The sequence below is a fragment of the Monodelphis domestica genome, chromosome 5, assembly GCF_027887165.1.
Source record: "Monodelphis domestica isolate mMonDom1 chromosome 5, mMonDom1.pri, whole genome shotgun sequence".
In the NCBI taxonomy this organism is placed as follows: Eukaryota; Metazoa; Chordata; class Mammalia; order Didelphimorphia; family Didelphidae; genus Monodelphis; species Monodelphis domestica.
Genome location: NC_077231.1, coordinates 38,698,991 through 38,713,135, shown reverse-complemented (window position 1 = coordinate 38,713,135; position 14,145 = coordinate 38,698,991). Strand labels below are relative to the sequence as shown.

Genomic DNA, 14,145 nt, shown 5'->3' with positions numbered 1-14,145 from the left:
GACTGTCTTTTGTTTTTCTTTGTACCCCTAGTGCATAGCACAGTGCCAGGAACAGAATGGATACTTAATAAATGTTTAACTGCCAGACTTAGCTGAGGCAGGGGCCCCCTTTTAGAAAAGTAGAAAGCTGGTTTGAGCCCAGAATAAATGTGGCATGATTAAAGGATGGCAGGTAACACTTGGGTTGGGTGCCAAAAGATTCATCCTCCACTCCATGGCCTCAATGCCACAGGGTGGGAAGAATCATCCAATTCCTGTACTTCTCAGACATGCCCTAGAACTAAAAAACAACTTCGTGGGTAAACCTCTCAAACAGCCTGGGTTGAAATTTAACAAGAACAAAAATAATTCCTTATAGTGAGCTATTTTTTGCTCAGTTTTCAAAATAGCAGATCTGGATGACAGTTCAGGAGGCTGACCTAGTACCATTGGCCAAATTCAGTGCTTTCCCATCCCAAGTTGAGCTATTCCAGAAAGCTGGGGACTAAGGTTACTCAGCTTTTAGGATACTACCTTTAATCTCAAGAGGGTGAGATAAAAATGGCATACATGTGTCTTGACTAGTTCATTTAGAGGGGAAGGGCAAGGGAAAGAGTTAATAAACACCTCTATGTACCAGACATTGTGCTAAGCATTTTAAAATAAATAATTTAATCTTCACAATAACTCTGTGATGTAAATCCCCATTTTACCATTGAGTAAACTAAGACAAAGAGAGGTTAAGTGACTTGTCCAGGGTCACACATCTAGTAAGTATCTGAGGATGGATTTGATATTGGGTCTTCCTGACTCCAGCTCAGTGCTCTGATCCACTATGCCACCAGCATCCTCTATAGACCAGGAAGAGCCTCAGGGCAGCAGATTGTCATGTCCTCCTTTTCCAGTAACAATGGTCATATTCATTTAATTATTTCCAGGGTAAGGACAAGATGTAGAAAGGGGTGGATGAGTAGATGGCAAGCTATATCTGTCTTTGGTAGATCCCCACTGTCCTGATGGCTGGTTGGCTGGGAAAATACAGCATGTCATCTTAGGCACACTCACTATTCAGGACAGCTCTGCATCAAGGGAAAGGTGCAGAGCTTATTGGATCAACTTGCTGATGGGTAGGAGACCTGGCAGGGACATCTGATCAGCAAAAAGGCTGATAGCAAGATGCCTATGATGAGTCATTGAGGTATGTGCCATTATTAAACCATAATGTATTGTCTAGATGACTACAACTCATCCCAATTGAGTCTTTGAAAAATCCTGGTTTTTCAAAAGTTATTCACAATGAGAGCACCATCCAACTATCCTTTTCCCTTTACCCAGTTATTACCAAATGGATGGAGCTTCATCCCAAGTTATTTTGTTCCTTGTCTGGTTTCTCAGGGCACAGTACTGTCACAGTCTTGTGGCTTTAGAGTCAGAGAATTGGGGTCTGAATCCTGGCTTATTGCCTCTGTGAATTTGATCAGGCAACCTAGAGTCTGTGGACCTCATTTTCCTCATTTGTACCATGAAGGGGCTAGTCTCGATGACCTACAAGTAAGTCATCTGTACCTTGGTATAGTAGAAACAGCTATATCAGAGGTCAGGAGAACTAGATTTAAGGCTTGACCCAATTTTGGCCAGCTGACTTCTCTAGTCTCAATTTCCTTACTCCTAAAATAAGGGATGAATGGGATAAAATGACATCCCTTCCAACTATCATATGGAATATGGATGAAGAGATCCAGTTGTGGTTAAGTTCTTTAAAGCTATTTTGTTCCCAGTGGGAAGTTCTGGTCTACCTCCTTCACCAGTTCAGGCATTCTAGTCATCTACACAAAACAATCAAACTACACCACAGAAAAAAATCCCAGAGGGAAAATGGGGGGTGGCAGTGCATGGAACCTCTTCTTCCTCACTGCCCTAAGTTCAGAGTATTGCTTTTTCCTTGCTGATTTACTATAGGGAGGTTGGGCTGCAGCTCAAATTCATTCCTAAGTCCTGCATGCTAGGGATGGGATTTCTTCCACTGTATACATTTAAACAAGATCCCATCACAACAAAACAATTTGGAGTCTTGTAGAGTTCATCATAATGGAATTTTGCCCGAGGCATCCAGAAAAGTCCCCCATTCTCTCCCTTAAAGTTGAGGCAACTAAGAGGTTGATGTGCCAGGTGGGAAGGGCAAAGATAACTTCCCAACCTTGGCAGGAGCATTTGGAATAAAGAACTCTGCCCTGCAGGTGTTTTCCTGAATTGCTTTGGCCAATCTCTACTGCCCCATTCTCTCTCTCCAGGCACCACCCACTTCTACCAATGTGGACTGCCTCTTCCTGAGATTTCCTAAGCATGAAATCCATGAAGGGAAATTAGCTGGACTTAATAACTAGTTTACTTTATGAGAAGATTCACAGGATTCAAATTGGAGTCTAGAGAGAAGGATCAGCCTGAAAGAATAGAGTAGAGGTTGTTGCTCATGTCCACTGATGACTGATATATACGTCTCACCCATGGGAGATATGAAAGCAGGGTGGTCCACTGGAAAGAGAGCTGGAGCTAGACCTGGGTTCAAGTGATAACTTTGCTACTTACTGCCCAGGTGACTTTGTGCAAGTTTCCTCACCTCTCTGAGTCTCAGTTTCTTCATTTGTGTGTGTGTGTGTGTGTGTGTGTGTGTGTGTGTGTGTATTTTAAACCCTTACTTTCTGTCCTAATAACAACTCTAAGCCAGAAGGGCAAGATCTAGGCAAACAGGATTAAGTAACTTGCCCAGGATCATATAGCTAGGAAGTGTCTGAGGCCAGATTTGAACCCAGGTCCTATCTTGGGTCACTCCAGTTTCTTCTTCATTTATAAAACCAAAGGTTTAGACTAAATAGTCATTAAGATTTCTTTCCAGCACAAAACATAGGATCCCATGAAATACACACTAGAGTTATTTGGTAATTACGGAATTGTTCATTACTGGGAATAATTTTGAGGAGTGGAAGTCAATTGGAATTATTCCTATTCTAGTTCCTAACCTAGACTAACTAGCCTTTGGCAAGTACAGTGTGGCCACTGGAAAGTCAGTGAGAGCCAGTATACCTTTTCCTACAATTTTCAGAGAACCCCTAGGTGCACAGTGCACAACTCTGCATGGCTTAGAAATGGATTAAGTTGTTCTTTGTTGGCATTTTGCCCCATTCACATCCTGCCCTCTGATTCTTCCTGCCCACCCTCCAAGCTCAGTTCTGCCCCACCCCCATGTGTTCTAAGGATAGACAGGAGTCAGAGGCCAGAGCACATGTCAGCTTCTGAGTAATTGGTCACTAGATTCTATTAAACTTCAACTCATTTTGTCCAGAACCCTGAAGTAGTTAAGGAGCTCAGAGGGCACTCAATGGTCCTCCCCTTCCCTGCCACTCACCTCTGCCCTCAGCTTCCCTTCTTTATTACCCCACCTCCCCACACACCATTCTCTCTGGAATACACCTGCAATCTTTCTCTCAAAGCTAAGGTTCTCTCAGTCAATCTCTCAGAAAGAGTTTAGTCTCGGTCATACTGGAAGAAATCCCACTCAATTCTCTAAGAGTTAACTGAGCCAGCATTTGTGCTTAGTCAGTCAATGAGCATTTATTAGGGGGATAACAAAGAGGATACCAAAAGATGTAAAATGCCGCCTCTGCTCTCAAGACTAATGATCGATGAATACAACTATGGAACTAATATAAACAAGGAATAAATTGGAAATTTACATAGATTGGAAAATAATCAATAAATTAGAAATGATCAATAGAGGGCAGGTACTAACATTAAAGGGGATCAGGAAAAGGCTTCTCAAAAAAGACAGCATTTTATCTGGGAATGGAAAAAAAGCTGGAGAAGCCAAGAGGAAGCGATGAAGAGCGAGAGCATTCCAGGCATGGGGACAGTCAGTGAAAATGGCCCAGAGCAGGAGATGGAGGAACGGCAAAGGAGAACAGTGTCACTGGATCACCAGAAATGAGAAGGGAGTGGAAAGCAAGGTGTAAAAACACTGGCAAGCTTGGGAAGGGGTTTGAATGCCAAAGAGAAGATTTTACATTTCATCTTGAAGGAGACAGAGGAGAGCAGGAATGTAGGGAAGAGGAGAATGACAGAGGCAGATTTGTACTTAGCACGACTTATGGACTCTTGGCTTAAACCTGAAGTCTAGGGCAGAAAGATCAAGCTGACCTGGGTGAGACAACAGGAGACTCTAGGGGTTTTAGTGCCCATTGCAGACAATTCCCAGGCACTTAACATTTATGGCGAACTGCTGTGCAGAAAACACCACAGAGGGGTTACCAAAAAAAAAAAGTTTTCAAGAATAAGATTAATGTTAGTCATTAAAAAAATAAAACAAGTTTTCTAGTCCAATATTCTTTTTAGAGATGAAGAAAAGGAGAAGTCTGCAAAGGTGAAGTTATAGAGCTCCTCTTTGGCAAAACCTATATCATGATATGTGGAGCAAGAAGGGACCTTTAGGATGATCTTAAAGACCAATATCCTCATTTGGCAGATGAGTAAACTGAAGCATAGAGACTTTTACTTTTCCAAATTCACAGAGCTAATGCAAAATCAGAATTTGAACCCAGATCCTCTGACTCCAAATTCAATTTTCTCTCTACAGTACTATGTCTAGAATAAGTTGCAGGTTTCCTTACACAAAATCCTGGGGTACTATTTCCAGACAAACTCCTATATTCTAGTGGGGTTTTCTAGGGCTACTCAGGTTTCTCATGATACTTACCTAGCAGTTCCTGATTCAGGCCAAAGGATTCTGGAAAAGGACAGTGGATATGAAAAAGAGGATAGCCTTTGGAAAAGGGTGCAAAGGAAAGAGGAAAATTCAGCCCTACTTGTGCTACCATAATAAGCCCAGGGCAATTTTAATAACTATGCTGTAAGGTCATCCAGAAGGATTTAGATTGCCTCCTGCCTTTCTTTCTCTATATAGTCCAAAATTCTTTAGAGTTTGAAATGAGGAAAAAGATGGTAAGGAGTCAAGGAGAGAGGGTGGGGAGGAGACTTCTAGGTACACACAAGGAAGTAGTTTAGCCAATGGCCTTATTGCACTGTTATTTGAAAGTACATCTATCAAATTTATTTTCTTGACCTGAACCAATGATTAGTGTAAAGTACACAATATCATGGCTCCATGACTCCATGAAGGATGGGAAAATTATGCCACCAATGATCTAAAGCCTTATTTTAGGCAACAAGCTTTCCTTGAATCTCTCAGGAGTCCAAAATTGCCAACTGGATTGATGGAGTATTTCTCTTTTTTTGGTTGTGTCTTTCAATAAGATGTGAAATAATTGGTTAGAGGATAGGAAAAAGGAGGATTAGGGAGAGAGGGAATTATGAGGATATAAAAGATAAAGGAGTTATTGAAAAAAATCCACAGGCTAGCTAGAAAAATAAACATCTAGACTGTAATTTTATAGTGGGCAGGGATAACATTTATACTTAAAATTCTTTTGTTTTCCATAGAATCGCCCACAATGCCAAGTACATAGTCTTACATGAGTGATCTGTTATCATATCAATTTGGGACTTCCCTCCAGTGGCAAAGACTGCTCATCCTGTTTGACTTTTGGCTACGTCCTCCTGTAAGTTCAAAAGATGGGGTTCATCCAGCACATTGAAGGCCTGCCTCAATTTCTGTTGACATTGCAAAGGGCACAACAAGGGCACTCTGAACGTCTATTAACTTGTCATCACATGCCTTGCCACATGGCCAACCCATCTTTTCTTCCTATCACATCTCCTGGAGGATATCTTCTGCTTTTTTTTCTTTTATGGAAGTTCCTCATTGCCCATATGTTGTAAGCTATTCCCTATGTCGTTTTCCATTGCTCCATATATGAGATTCGTTATTTATTCTAATCAATACTTCTCTTGTCCCATTCCTCTTTGGGCTTTTCATTTTTTTGGTCAGTCGAAAAGTAATCATGGATTCAAAGACACATTCTATGAGAGCCTTGCAGAGCTCAGGAGAAACTATAATTAATCTTTATTGATTAATCAAAAGGGGAAAACTTACTACTTGCCTTAACAGATCTTTCAAAATTCAAATCAACCCAATTATCATGAATTCTCTCTCTTTTTCTTCATCTTATTTATTTAATTCATTTCCATCTCAACGACTGCTTTCCTAGCTTGATGTTTTCGTCCTGAACCAGAGACCCAGGCTGCTTGAAGTTTTCTGCCCCAAAGGGCCACATCTAACTCAATTCAAATCTAATTAAAACCTAACTCAAATCAAATCAATTACCAGGTGTGAAGTCAGCCAGCACTTTCATCTTGACTATAGAGCTGTCCCTACATCTCAAGTGCTAGCAGACGACACATACCAAATGGGTCACCAGCTGCTCTGAATGAGCCAAAGTGACTGAGATTCCCCACCTTATACAATATCTCAGAGTGTAAACCAGTTGCATGAAATCGAAGTGTCAGCCAAGCGTCCTTAGCTTTCTTGGCCTGCGTCACTCTGTCTAGGCTGTGTATTTTCCTGCTGGCACAACTGACCCCATCTTCCTTGTGACCAGGACTCTTCCCCAAGCAGAATGATGACTTTGGTTCTAAGAACACTGCTTCATTTGTTCCCTGGCAAGATCCCCAGATGGCAAGTGAGAGTCTCTAAGTGTGGCATGTACGCAAACTCCCACAGCCTCTACTTCCCCTGTCTGACTTTTCTATAACTTCCCAAAGTTTGAAGACTGCTTTACATAGATGATCTCACATGAGCCTCGTTACCATCACTGATAAGGAAATGAAGGCTCAGAGAGGTTAAATGATGTTTATGGTCACAAAAGGATCAAAGGTAGCACTTAAACCAGGTCTGACTGGACTTCAAGGGTAGCCCTCAATGCCTTTTGGGAAAGAAAAGGAAACTGACTCTCAGAGTCTTGCCTAAGGTCACACACTTCACAAATGGGAGACTCAGAGATTGAAATCATGTCTCCTGACACCCAAACTCCATGAATTCCCATGCCTCAATTCTTCTTCATCCTTACGGTGACCTGCAGTCTCTCTACCCTAGGCATTTTTGCCAGACTTCTGCTTTGGCTTCATTCTCTTTACTTCCCAATCTTGACCCCTTGGTGAACCAGTTCCACTCTACATTCTACTCTTGAACCCCAAATTCATTTGCCCATTGCCACTCATTCTTTGTCAACCCTGAATTATTTCCACTATTTGCTCTCCCCCTTCCCCTGTGCTACTCATACAAGCATACTGACTAAACTGACTACAAATTTCTGTTATCTAATTTCAACTGGATCCTCAAGGTGAGGAGCAAAGACAATCTTCTGAGCCTTCTGGAATTGATTTTCTTATGACATTAAGCTTCATGGGCTAGTGGATAAGAATACTGGGCTAGGAGTCAGGAAGGCTTGAGATAAAATCCTGCCTCAAATACTTACTGGCTGTATGACCATGGCCAAGTCACTTAACTTAATCCAGCCTGAGTGACTTAACATATGAAACCCTTAAAGTGCTATACAAAAGTCAGCTCAGTCAGATCCTATGGATTCTGCCTTTACATCCCCTCTTTGGTGCTGACACCCCACCCTTGTTCAAGCTTTTCTCATATCTCATCTGAGCCTCTCATTCTCATGCCTCTCCCCATTTCAATCCATCCTCCACATAACTGACAAAGTGATTTTCCTAAAGTCTCATCAGGTCACTCTGCTACTCATTAAACTCAAATGGCTCCCAGTCTACTGCTTTTGTTCACCCAGAAGCCACTCAATAAATATTGACTGAATATTCATAAAGAAGCAGCACTAGGATTTAATACAAATTTTCACATTTGATAGTAAAATTCCTTCACAACCTGGACTTTCTCTGCCTTTTTAGTCTTCTCCTCCATTCTTCTCCTCTTTGACCTCTGAGGTCCAGCCATACTGAACTCCTTGCTGTTCCTCTCACTCCAGACCTTATATCCCATCTCTGTGACACCTCCTTATCTCCATCTTTGGGAGTCCCTGGTTTGCTTCAAGAATCACCTTTGTGTAGATCCTTCCTGATCCTTCCAGCTGCTAGCATACTTTCCCCCCAACTATCTTGTATTCACTTTGTACCACGTATATTGTGAACCCCTCTAGAATGTCAGCTTCCTGAGGGTAGGGACTGTCTTACTTTTGTCTCTCTATTCGAGGGGCCCCACAGCCTTGGGACAGAAAGAGTTTTGTTTTGGTTTTTTCCCACAGGAGCCTGCTACAACTGCAATCACACCTCTGTGTCCAAGGAAACTGCTCTACTTCTTCATCACTTTGTCCCTCAATATCTCTGACAACCTGAGAGCTGTTTGTCCCTTGCCAACATTTCCCCTGGTACTTGTACACTACGTACTAGAAGACCTGCGATCCTTTTTGCCTTTTCCCTTGTTTGCTCAGGACCTAGCTTCTTCATCTTTCCTCATTAACTTGCTTTAGATCACAGGATGGTAGTTAAAACCATAGAGCCTTCTGTTAGGAGAGAAAACCCTTGTCAGTTCCAGTTTCCTGTCATATCAGCTTAAGGGACAGGGGCTGACCTCTCTAGCAGAAGAAAATAATCTGAAGGTGAAAGTCTGAAAGTGATCACAGGCAATAATGTGTGTCATAGGGGGAGTAAAACTGGGAGGGGAAAAAATAAACTAGAAGAGGTGGTCACTCTGCCCCTAGAACCATGTTTTAGAACTCAATCATAGTCACTCTAACCACAGGCCAGAGGAGAGGAAGTGTTTAAAGTGACTCTAGTATATATAGCCATAATTCTGGTGAATCCTAGTGCAGGAGGAACGTTGAAGTTGGGAAACACAGCATTATAAATACTGAATAAAACATGAGAGAGTGCCTTGAGGGCCCAGGTTAAATTAGGTCACATAGATTTGTAGAAGGTCTATGCTTATATGACTTTCTTTAGCTCTATTCAGCAGCACATGAAAAGAAATAGAATCAAATTGTGGGAATAAATCAGAATTGAGGTTTGACAAAATATGAGTGGCAATGGGAGAATTTGAACACGGGATCCCAAAGATTATTTAATGTGACCAAGTTGAACTTATACCAAGAATGCAAGGGATGGCTAATTATAAGAACAAGCATAATAGACTATATTAATAACAAAACAATGAAAATCATGACATTGTTATCAGCAAATACATAAAAAAGCCATTGATAAAATATACCAATTATAATATCTGTCTAAAACCAAATACTAGCATGGGAACAAATTCTAGAATTCTTTCCAATAAAATCAGGGTAAAGCAAGGATATCCTCTGTATTTTATATACTTCTAGAAACTTCTACAGAGATATGACAAGAAAATGAAATTGAAGAGATAAACACAGACTTTTGCCATATTGCAAATTATGCGATAATTTGTTTTGAAAACTTTAAAGAATCAAAGAAAAAAAATTAAGTGAAACCACGAGTAAACTTCCTGCAAGGAGAGAGAGATAAATAAAATTCCATTCCTCAGCACAGATCAATTGTTCCTTCCATAGAAACATTACCATGGAGGCTTGGTGGGTGTAGAAATGTCTAGCTCACACATTGCCCAGACAGAATTCCATGTTTCCATGGCTTTCAATCTTAAAGGACCTTCCTTCTAAGAGAGGAGACAGAGAAGTCAAGTAAAAAAATGATGCAGAGAAATGGAGATAAGGATAGTGACCAAATCTGGTTCCATGCTTCTCCTGACAGTCCCAGGGGAAAGATTAGGAGGAGAGTATCACCTCCCTGATGATAAGGGTAGGGAGTAACAGAAAAGAGCAGGCCAGGGATGGAAAGGAGATGACAATCAGACCAGAGCTTCAGGACCAGGAGTGGATGTACGTGCAGAGGACCAAAGCATCAAATGTATTTAGTTGATGAGAAAAATTTAAGTCCAGTCCACATTTCCTTCGTTTTCCCTTCTTCTGTTAGGAGACCCTGTTCCTTTAATGTGCCTGAATACTTTTCTTCCTGCTTACCCCCTTCCAATTTTGGGAAGAAGAAGATAGCTCCATTCTCCAGCTACAAGTAATATTCTAGCCTGCTTTATAAACTGTTTTAATACCTGCATTTCTCTGCTCTTTGATACTGCTATTAAAGCATACAATTTCACAGTTTGAAATCTAGAGAAGGGCATCTAAGCCCCAGGCCAGGCTGGAGTGGGAATGAGGTGATTACGGAGAAGGTTTTTCGATACTCTTAGTAATATTTCAGAGCATAATCTAGGTTGTTTTTTCAAACAGAGAGAGAAAGAGACTAGCAGATTTAATGAGGAATAAGCCATTTGGAATGAGAGTTGGAGGTTGGCATATTTGTTTGACTGATCATTTGTGGTTCCTAGTCAAAACCCCAATTGGCTTCAAAAATAACCATAAAGTAAATAAAACAAATTTGGAACAGATTTAGTATCTATAGGATTACACCTCGGACAATAAGGGAGACAAATAATTAGATACTTAATATTCAAGGTTGGGGCACTCCAATACAATAAAAATGGTGATGTTATCTGAATCAATTTATATATTTGATACCATGCCCAAACCACAAAATGGCTACTTTGTAGAACAAGTTACAATATAATATTTATTTGGGTGAACAAAAGGGTCAGATCTCATGAAAAAAGAAGGAAAGAGAGGGATAGTACTTTGTTACAAGGCATTGAGAAGTGATAATGATTTTAAAAAGGGGGGGGGGGGAGCCCTGAACATTTAAAAAGAGAAAAGCACATTCTGTCAGTGAAGGGAGGGAAATAGGATGAAAGTGGGCCAATGAAATGAATGAGAAGACTCCCTAGAAAAGAAATCTGAGGACAAATAATAACAGTTTATATTTATAAATTGATGTATTCAAAGCCTTTTCTTCCTGATAATCTTTCCAGTAGGATAGTTGGTATAATTTAAACCCCATTTATAGATGAAAATTCTAACTGAGGTTCAGAGAGATGAAATGCCTTGTCTGAGGTCCTCTGTTAAATGTCCAAATTCTGAACTTGGGTTTCTTAGTACAAGGCTTTTTTCCTCTACTCTAAGCTGCCTCTAGAAATCAATTTCATTCTGGCCCAATAAAGGCTCATCATTCTCCCCTATTGTGGCAGTCAGGAGAACAAAAATATGTAAGATATGAGGAAAAAGTACTGAATTTGATATGTCACTGAACCCCTCAGCCTTCTCCTCTTCTGTAAAGTGGAGTAAGCACCCTATCTACCTCACAGGAAGAAAGGGGATAGCAGATGTAGAATACTACATAAATACGAAATGATGAAATGTTCTTAGCTAGATTATTGTCGCAGCTCAGACTTCTATCCTCCGAACACCTGACCTTCTGCTCAGGACCCAAGTTAACAGCCTGCTCAAACTAGAAGGTTGTTGGAAGTGGTCCAGGAAGAAGAGCTTTCCTGGGCCAGTGTAGTTGGCTTCAGGGATCCATATGGGACAGGATGAAGTGAGGTAAAGAACTGGACACTCCTCTAGCCTAACTTGAAGGGGGAAGGAAATATCTCATTCTGGCCCAATACCATGCTCCAAATGACACATGCCAGCCCTAGAGAAGTGTTGGATGTGTGCTTCAAGAAAATCCAAGGGTTTCACTTCACTCATTTATTTTATCTAGAACTTGGTACCAAGAAGAGATCAATCCTAAGGCAAAATAAAGTGAAGATTCTAGGAAATAAATTCCCTGACCTCTTCACACTATACAAATAAAGACCAATACTGTCCAATCCCAAGTAAAGTGGGCAAGAGGTTAGTTTCTCACTGAGCCCTCTCTGTCCTCACCTTTAATCTCTTCCCAGATATGAGACTAGGAAGGGCTCAAAATATTCTCCCTCCTCCCTCCAAACCAATATCACTGATGACCCAAAGACTCACCAAACCCATAGTCTGATCTGGTTGGAGCATGGATTGTAAATTCCCTAACTTTCTACAGTCTGAGTCATCCCCACAGCCCAATGAGGCGTCAAAGCCTCTCCTCAGATGAACTGAAAGAAGGAAGCAGCAGAGTCTGGGGGCAGAGAAGAAACTCTGATGCCTCTATTATCCCCTTAGAAGTCACTACTCTCTAGAATGAAGGCTAGCTATTCTCTCTAGGGTAAACTTTTCCTCCAGAAGGAAGCAGTCTTTTCTCATACCTGAGCAAGAGGTTACCGGTCTACTCCTCTCATGGATAAATCTGAGAAGGGTGAAGGAGCCTGGCCAATCAGATCCCTTTTTCCAGCTCAAGGTATGACTCCTCTTTTGCCCTTCCCCAAACTCATTTGGTGAAAGTCATAATCATTCTTTGCACCTTGAACTCACCAGCAGAGGTCATCGGCTGAAGAGATCACTCAGGGGCGAGGTGGTAAGCTGGACCATTTCAGTGACAACTCTGGAAGGCTAAAACCCACCTCCAAATCCTAAGAAAGGAATAGGAAAAGCATGGAGTCACAGGTAGGGTGGTCATTCACAACTCCCTTCAGAAACATCCCAGGAAGGAACCCATGGGGCTATGGCTTCCTTGGAAATGCCTGTTTCTTTGCCCTAACTAGCCCATACTAACCACCCCATGGAAGACAGCCATCTAACAATGAATTGGGGGCAGAACTGAACTCTGCCCAGGAGTGCTTCTGCAAAGCTCAGAGAAGCTCGACATACCCAGGCTCTAGCCCCCCTGGCAGTGTCTGAGCCCAGACAGGAGGCTGACTCACTCACCACACGGAGGAGGAGAAAAGAGGAGGAGGAGGAGGAGGAGGCTCAGGAAGGGCCCAGACACAGCCTGACTGGGCCCCCCCCCGACGGCCCCATGCCCCTCATTCCCCACCTTGCAAGGGCCTCAGCCTTGACCTTCTAGTTAGCTAGAGGGCTAGCCTCTCTCACGGCTCCCCCAAGCCCCACATGCTGTTCCTTCACAGAAACTCCCCAAATGGCTTTCCCTCATTTGCCCACAGAAATGCCTCTCTCCAACCCATTTCACCTACTCTGAAGCAACCCCCGAGTCTGTTCCTCACTCGGAAATCGTCCCGGAGGCACGGTACTTTCATCCAGTCATAAAAGAGCCTCTTTACAACCGTGCCCCTGGCCTCTCATCCCGGCGGCCACACGCACACACTCTAGATCAGAGGTACTTCCTTAATTAAGTGACACGGTTCTAATAATGAGAGTTATAGACAATTCTACTCTAGGAAACTCTACGGGACCGGTACTGTAGAGGAAGTCTTAGAGACCCTTCTGGGGGGTCTTACGCTTCCCCGGGGCGGGTGGGGTGATGGTAAGAAATGGACAAAGCTAAACAGAGCCTTGGCGGACTCTCTAACTATTCGTGGTTACCAGCCTCCTCAACTCCTCTCCTGAGAGGCACCCTGGCCGCCGGGCCGCCCTTCTCACTTTCAAAGGGATCGCTTTTGAACTAGGGGCTAGGACCACAGCCTACAGTCCACTTCCTCTCTTGACACAAACTCCCAGGATCCATTCTTTCCCCTAGCTCAGTGTCCAGCCTGACTCGTGGCACCACATCCTGGCACTCAGACCGTGTCCTCAACTCTCTCAGTCTTATAGAGTGGTCCAGGGGCGCACTACTCGCAGGCACACACAATCTCCTCCCGGGCTACCCTCTACTCCGCACCTGGTCCCGGTTGGGGTGCTGATCCCTGCTCTGCGCTCGGCACCTGGTCTCCGCACACGCCAGCCTGCTCTGAGATCCAAGCGCCTCCAGCTCGGAGGTTGCCTTTTGACAAGAAGAGACAGCCCCGTACCTGGCCCCGCCCACTGACTCTGACCCTGCCTACAGACCCGCCCCATCATTTTGGCCCCTCTCGCTCCTTGGTCCCAGTCCTCCCCAGAACGCAATCTGCGCCGACACCATCTTGAGGTTTGAATCAACCACTCGCCTGTAGAGGGGGGGCGAAGCTATTCCACGCGCCCCTGAGGTTTGGGGAACAGGGAGGATCCCTAGCCTCTATATCTATGTCATCTCTGTCACTGTGACTGGAGATTTTACCTTCTGGTCTTAATGGTTGAGCTTGTGGACAAGTTCCACACCCACACCTCCCAGTGGTACAGCCCATCGCATTTTCCAGGTGCGTCGCCCACACCTGGGTTGGTTCTAAAAGTGGTTAGTGCCTATCCTGCCCACTCTGGGAGTTAAATCTTTTCTTTCCACTGGCTTTGGAGAGGAAAGCAAGAGATGATATAAACCGTCTTATGGATTTCG

At 43.0% G+C, this 14,145-nt stretch overlaps 1 protein-coding gene across 1 annotated transcript in view; it reads right to left on the bottom strand.

Moving 5' to 3' along the window:
• VDR (vitamin D receptor) overlaps nucleotides 1–13,815 on the bottom strand; it is a 99,786-nt gene extending 85,971 nt beyond the window's left edge. Inside the window, exons 1-2 of the mRNA XM_056798377.1 lie at nucleotides 13,558–13,815; nucleotides 12,255–12,352 (exon numbers count right to left, since the gene is read on the bottom strand). The gene's annotated coding sequence lies outside the window, so the exon portion shown is untranslated. The remainder of the gene's footprint in view (nucleotides 1–12,254; nucleotides 12,353–13,557) is intronic.
• Nucleotides 13,816–14,145: the final 330 nt, after the last annotated feature.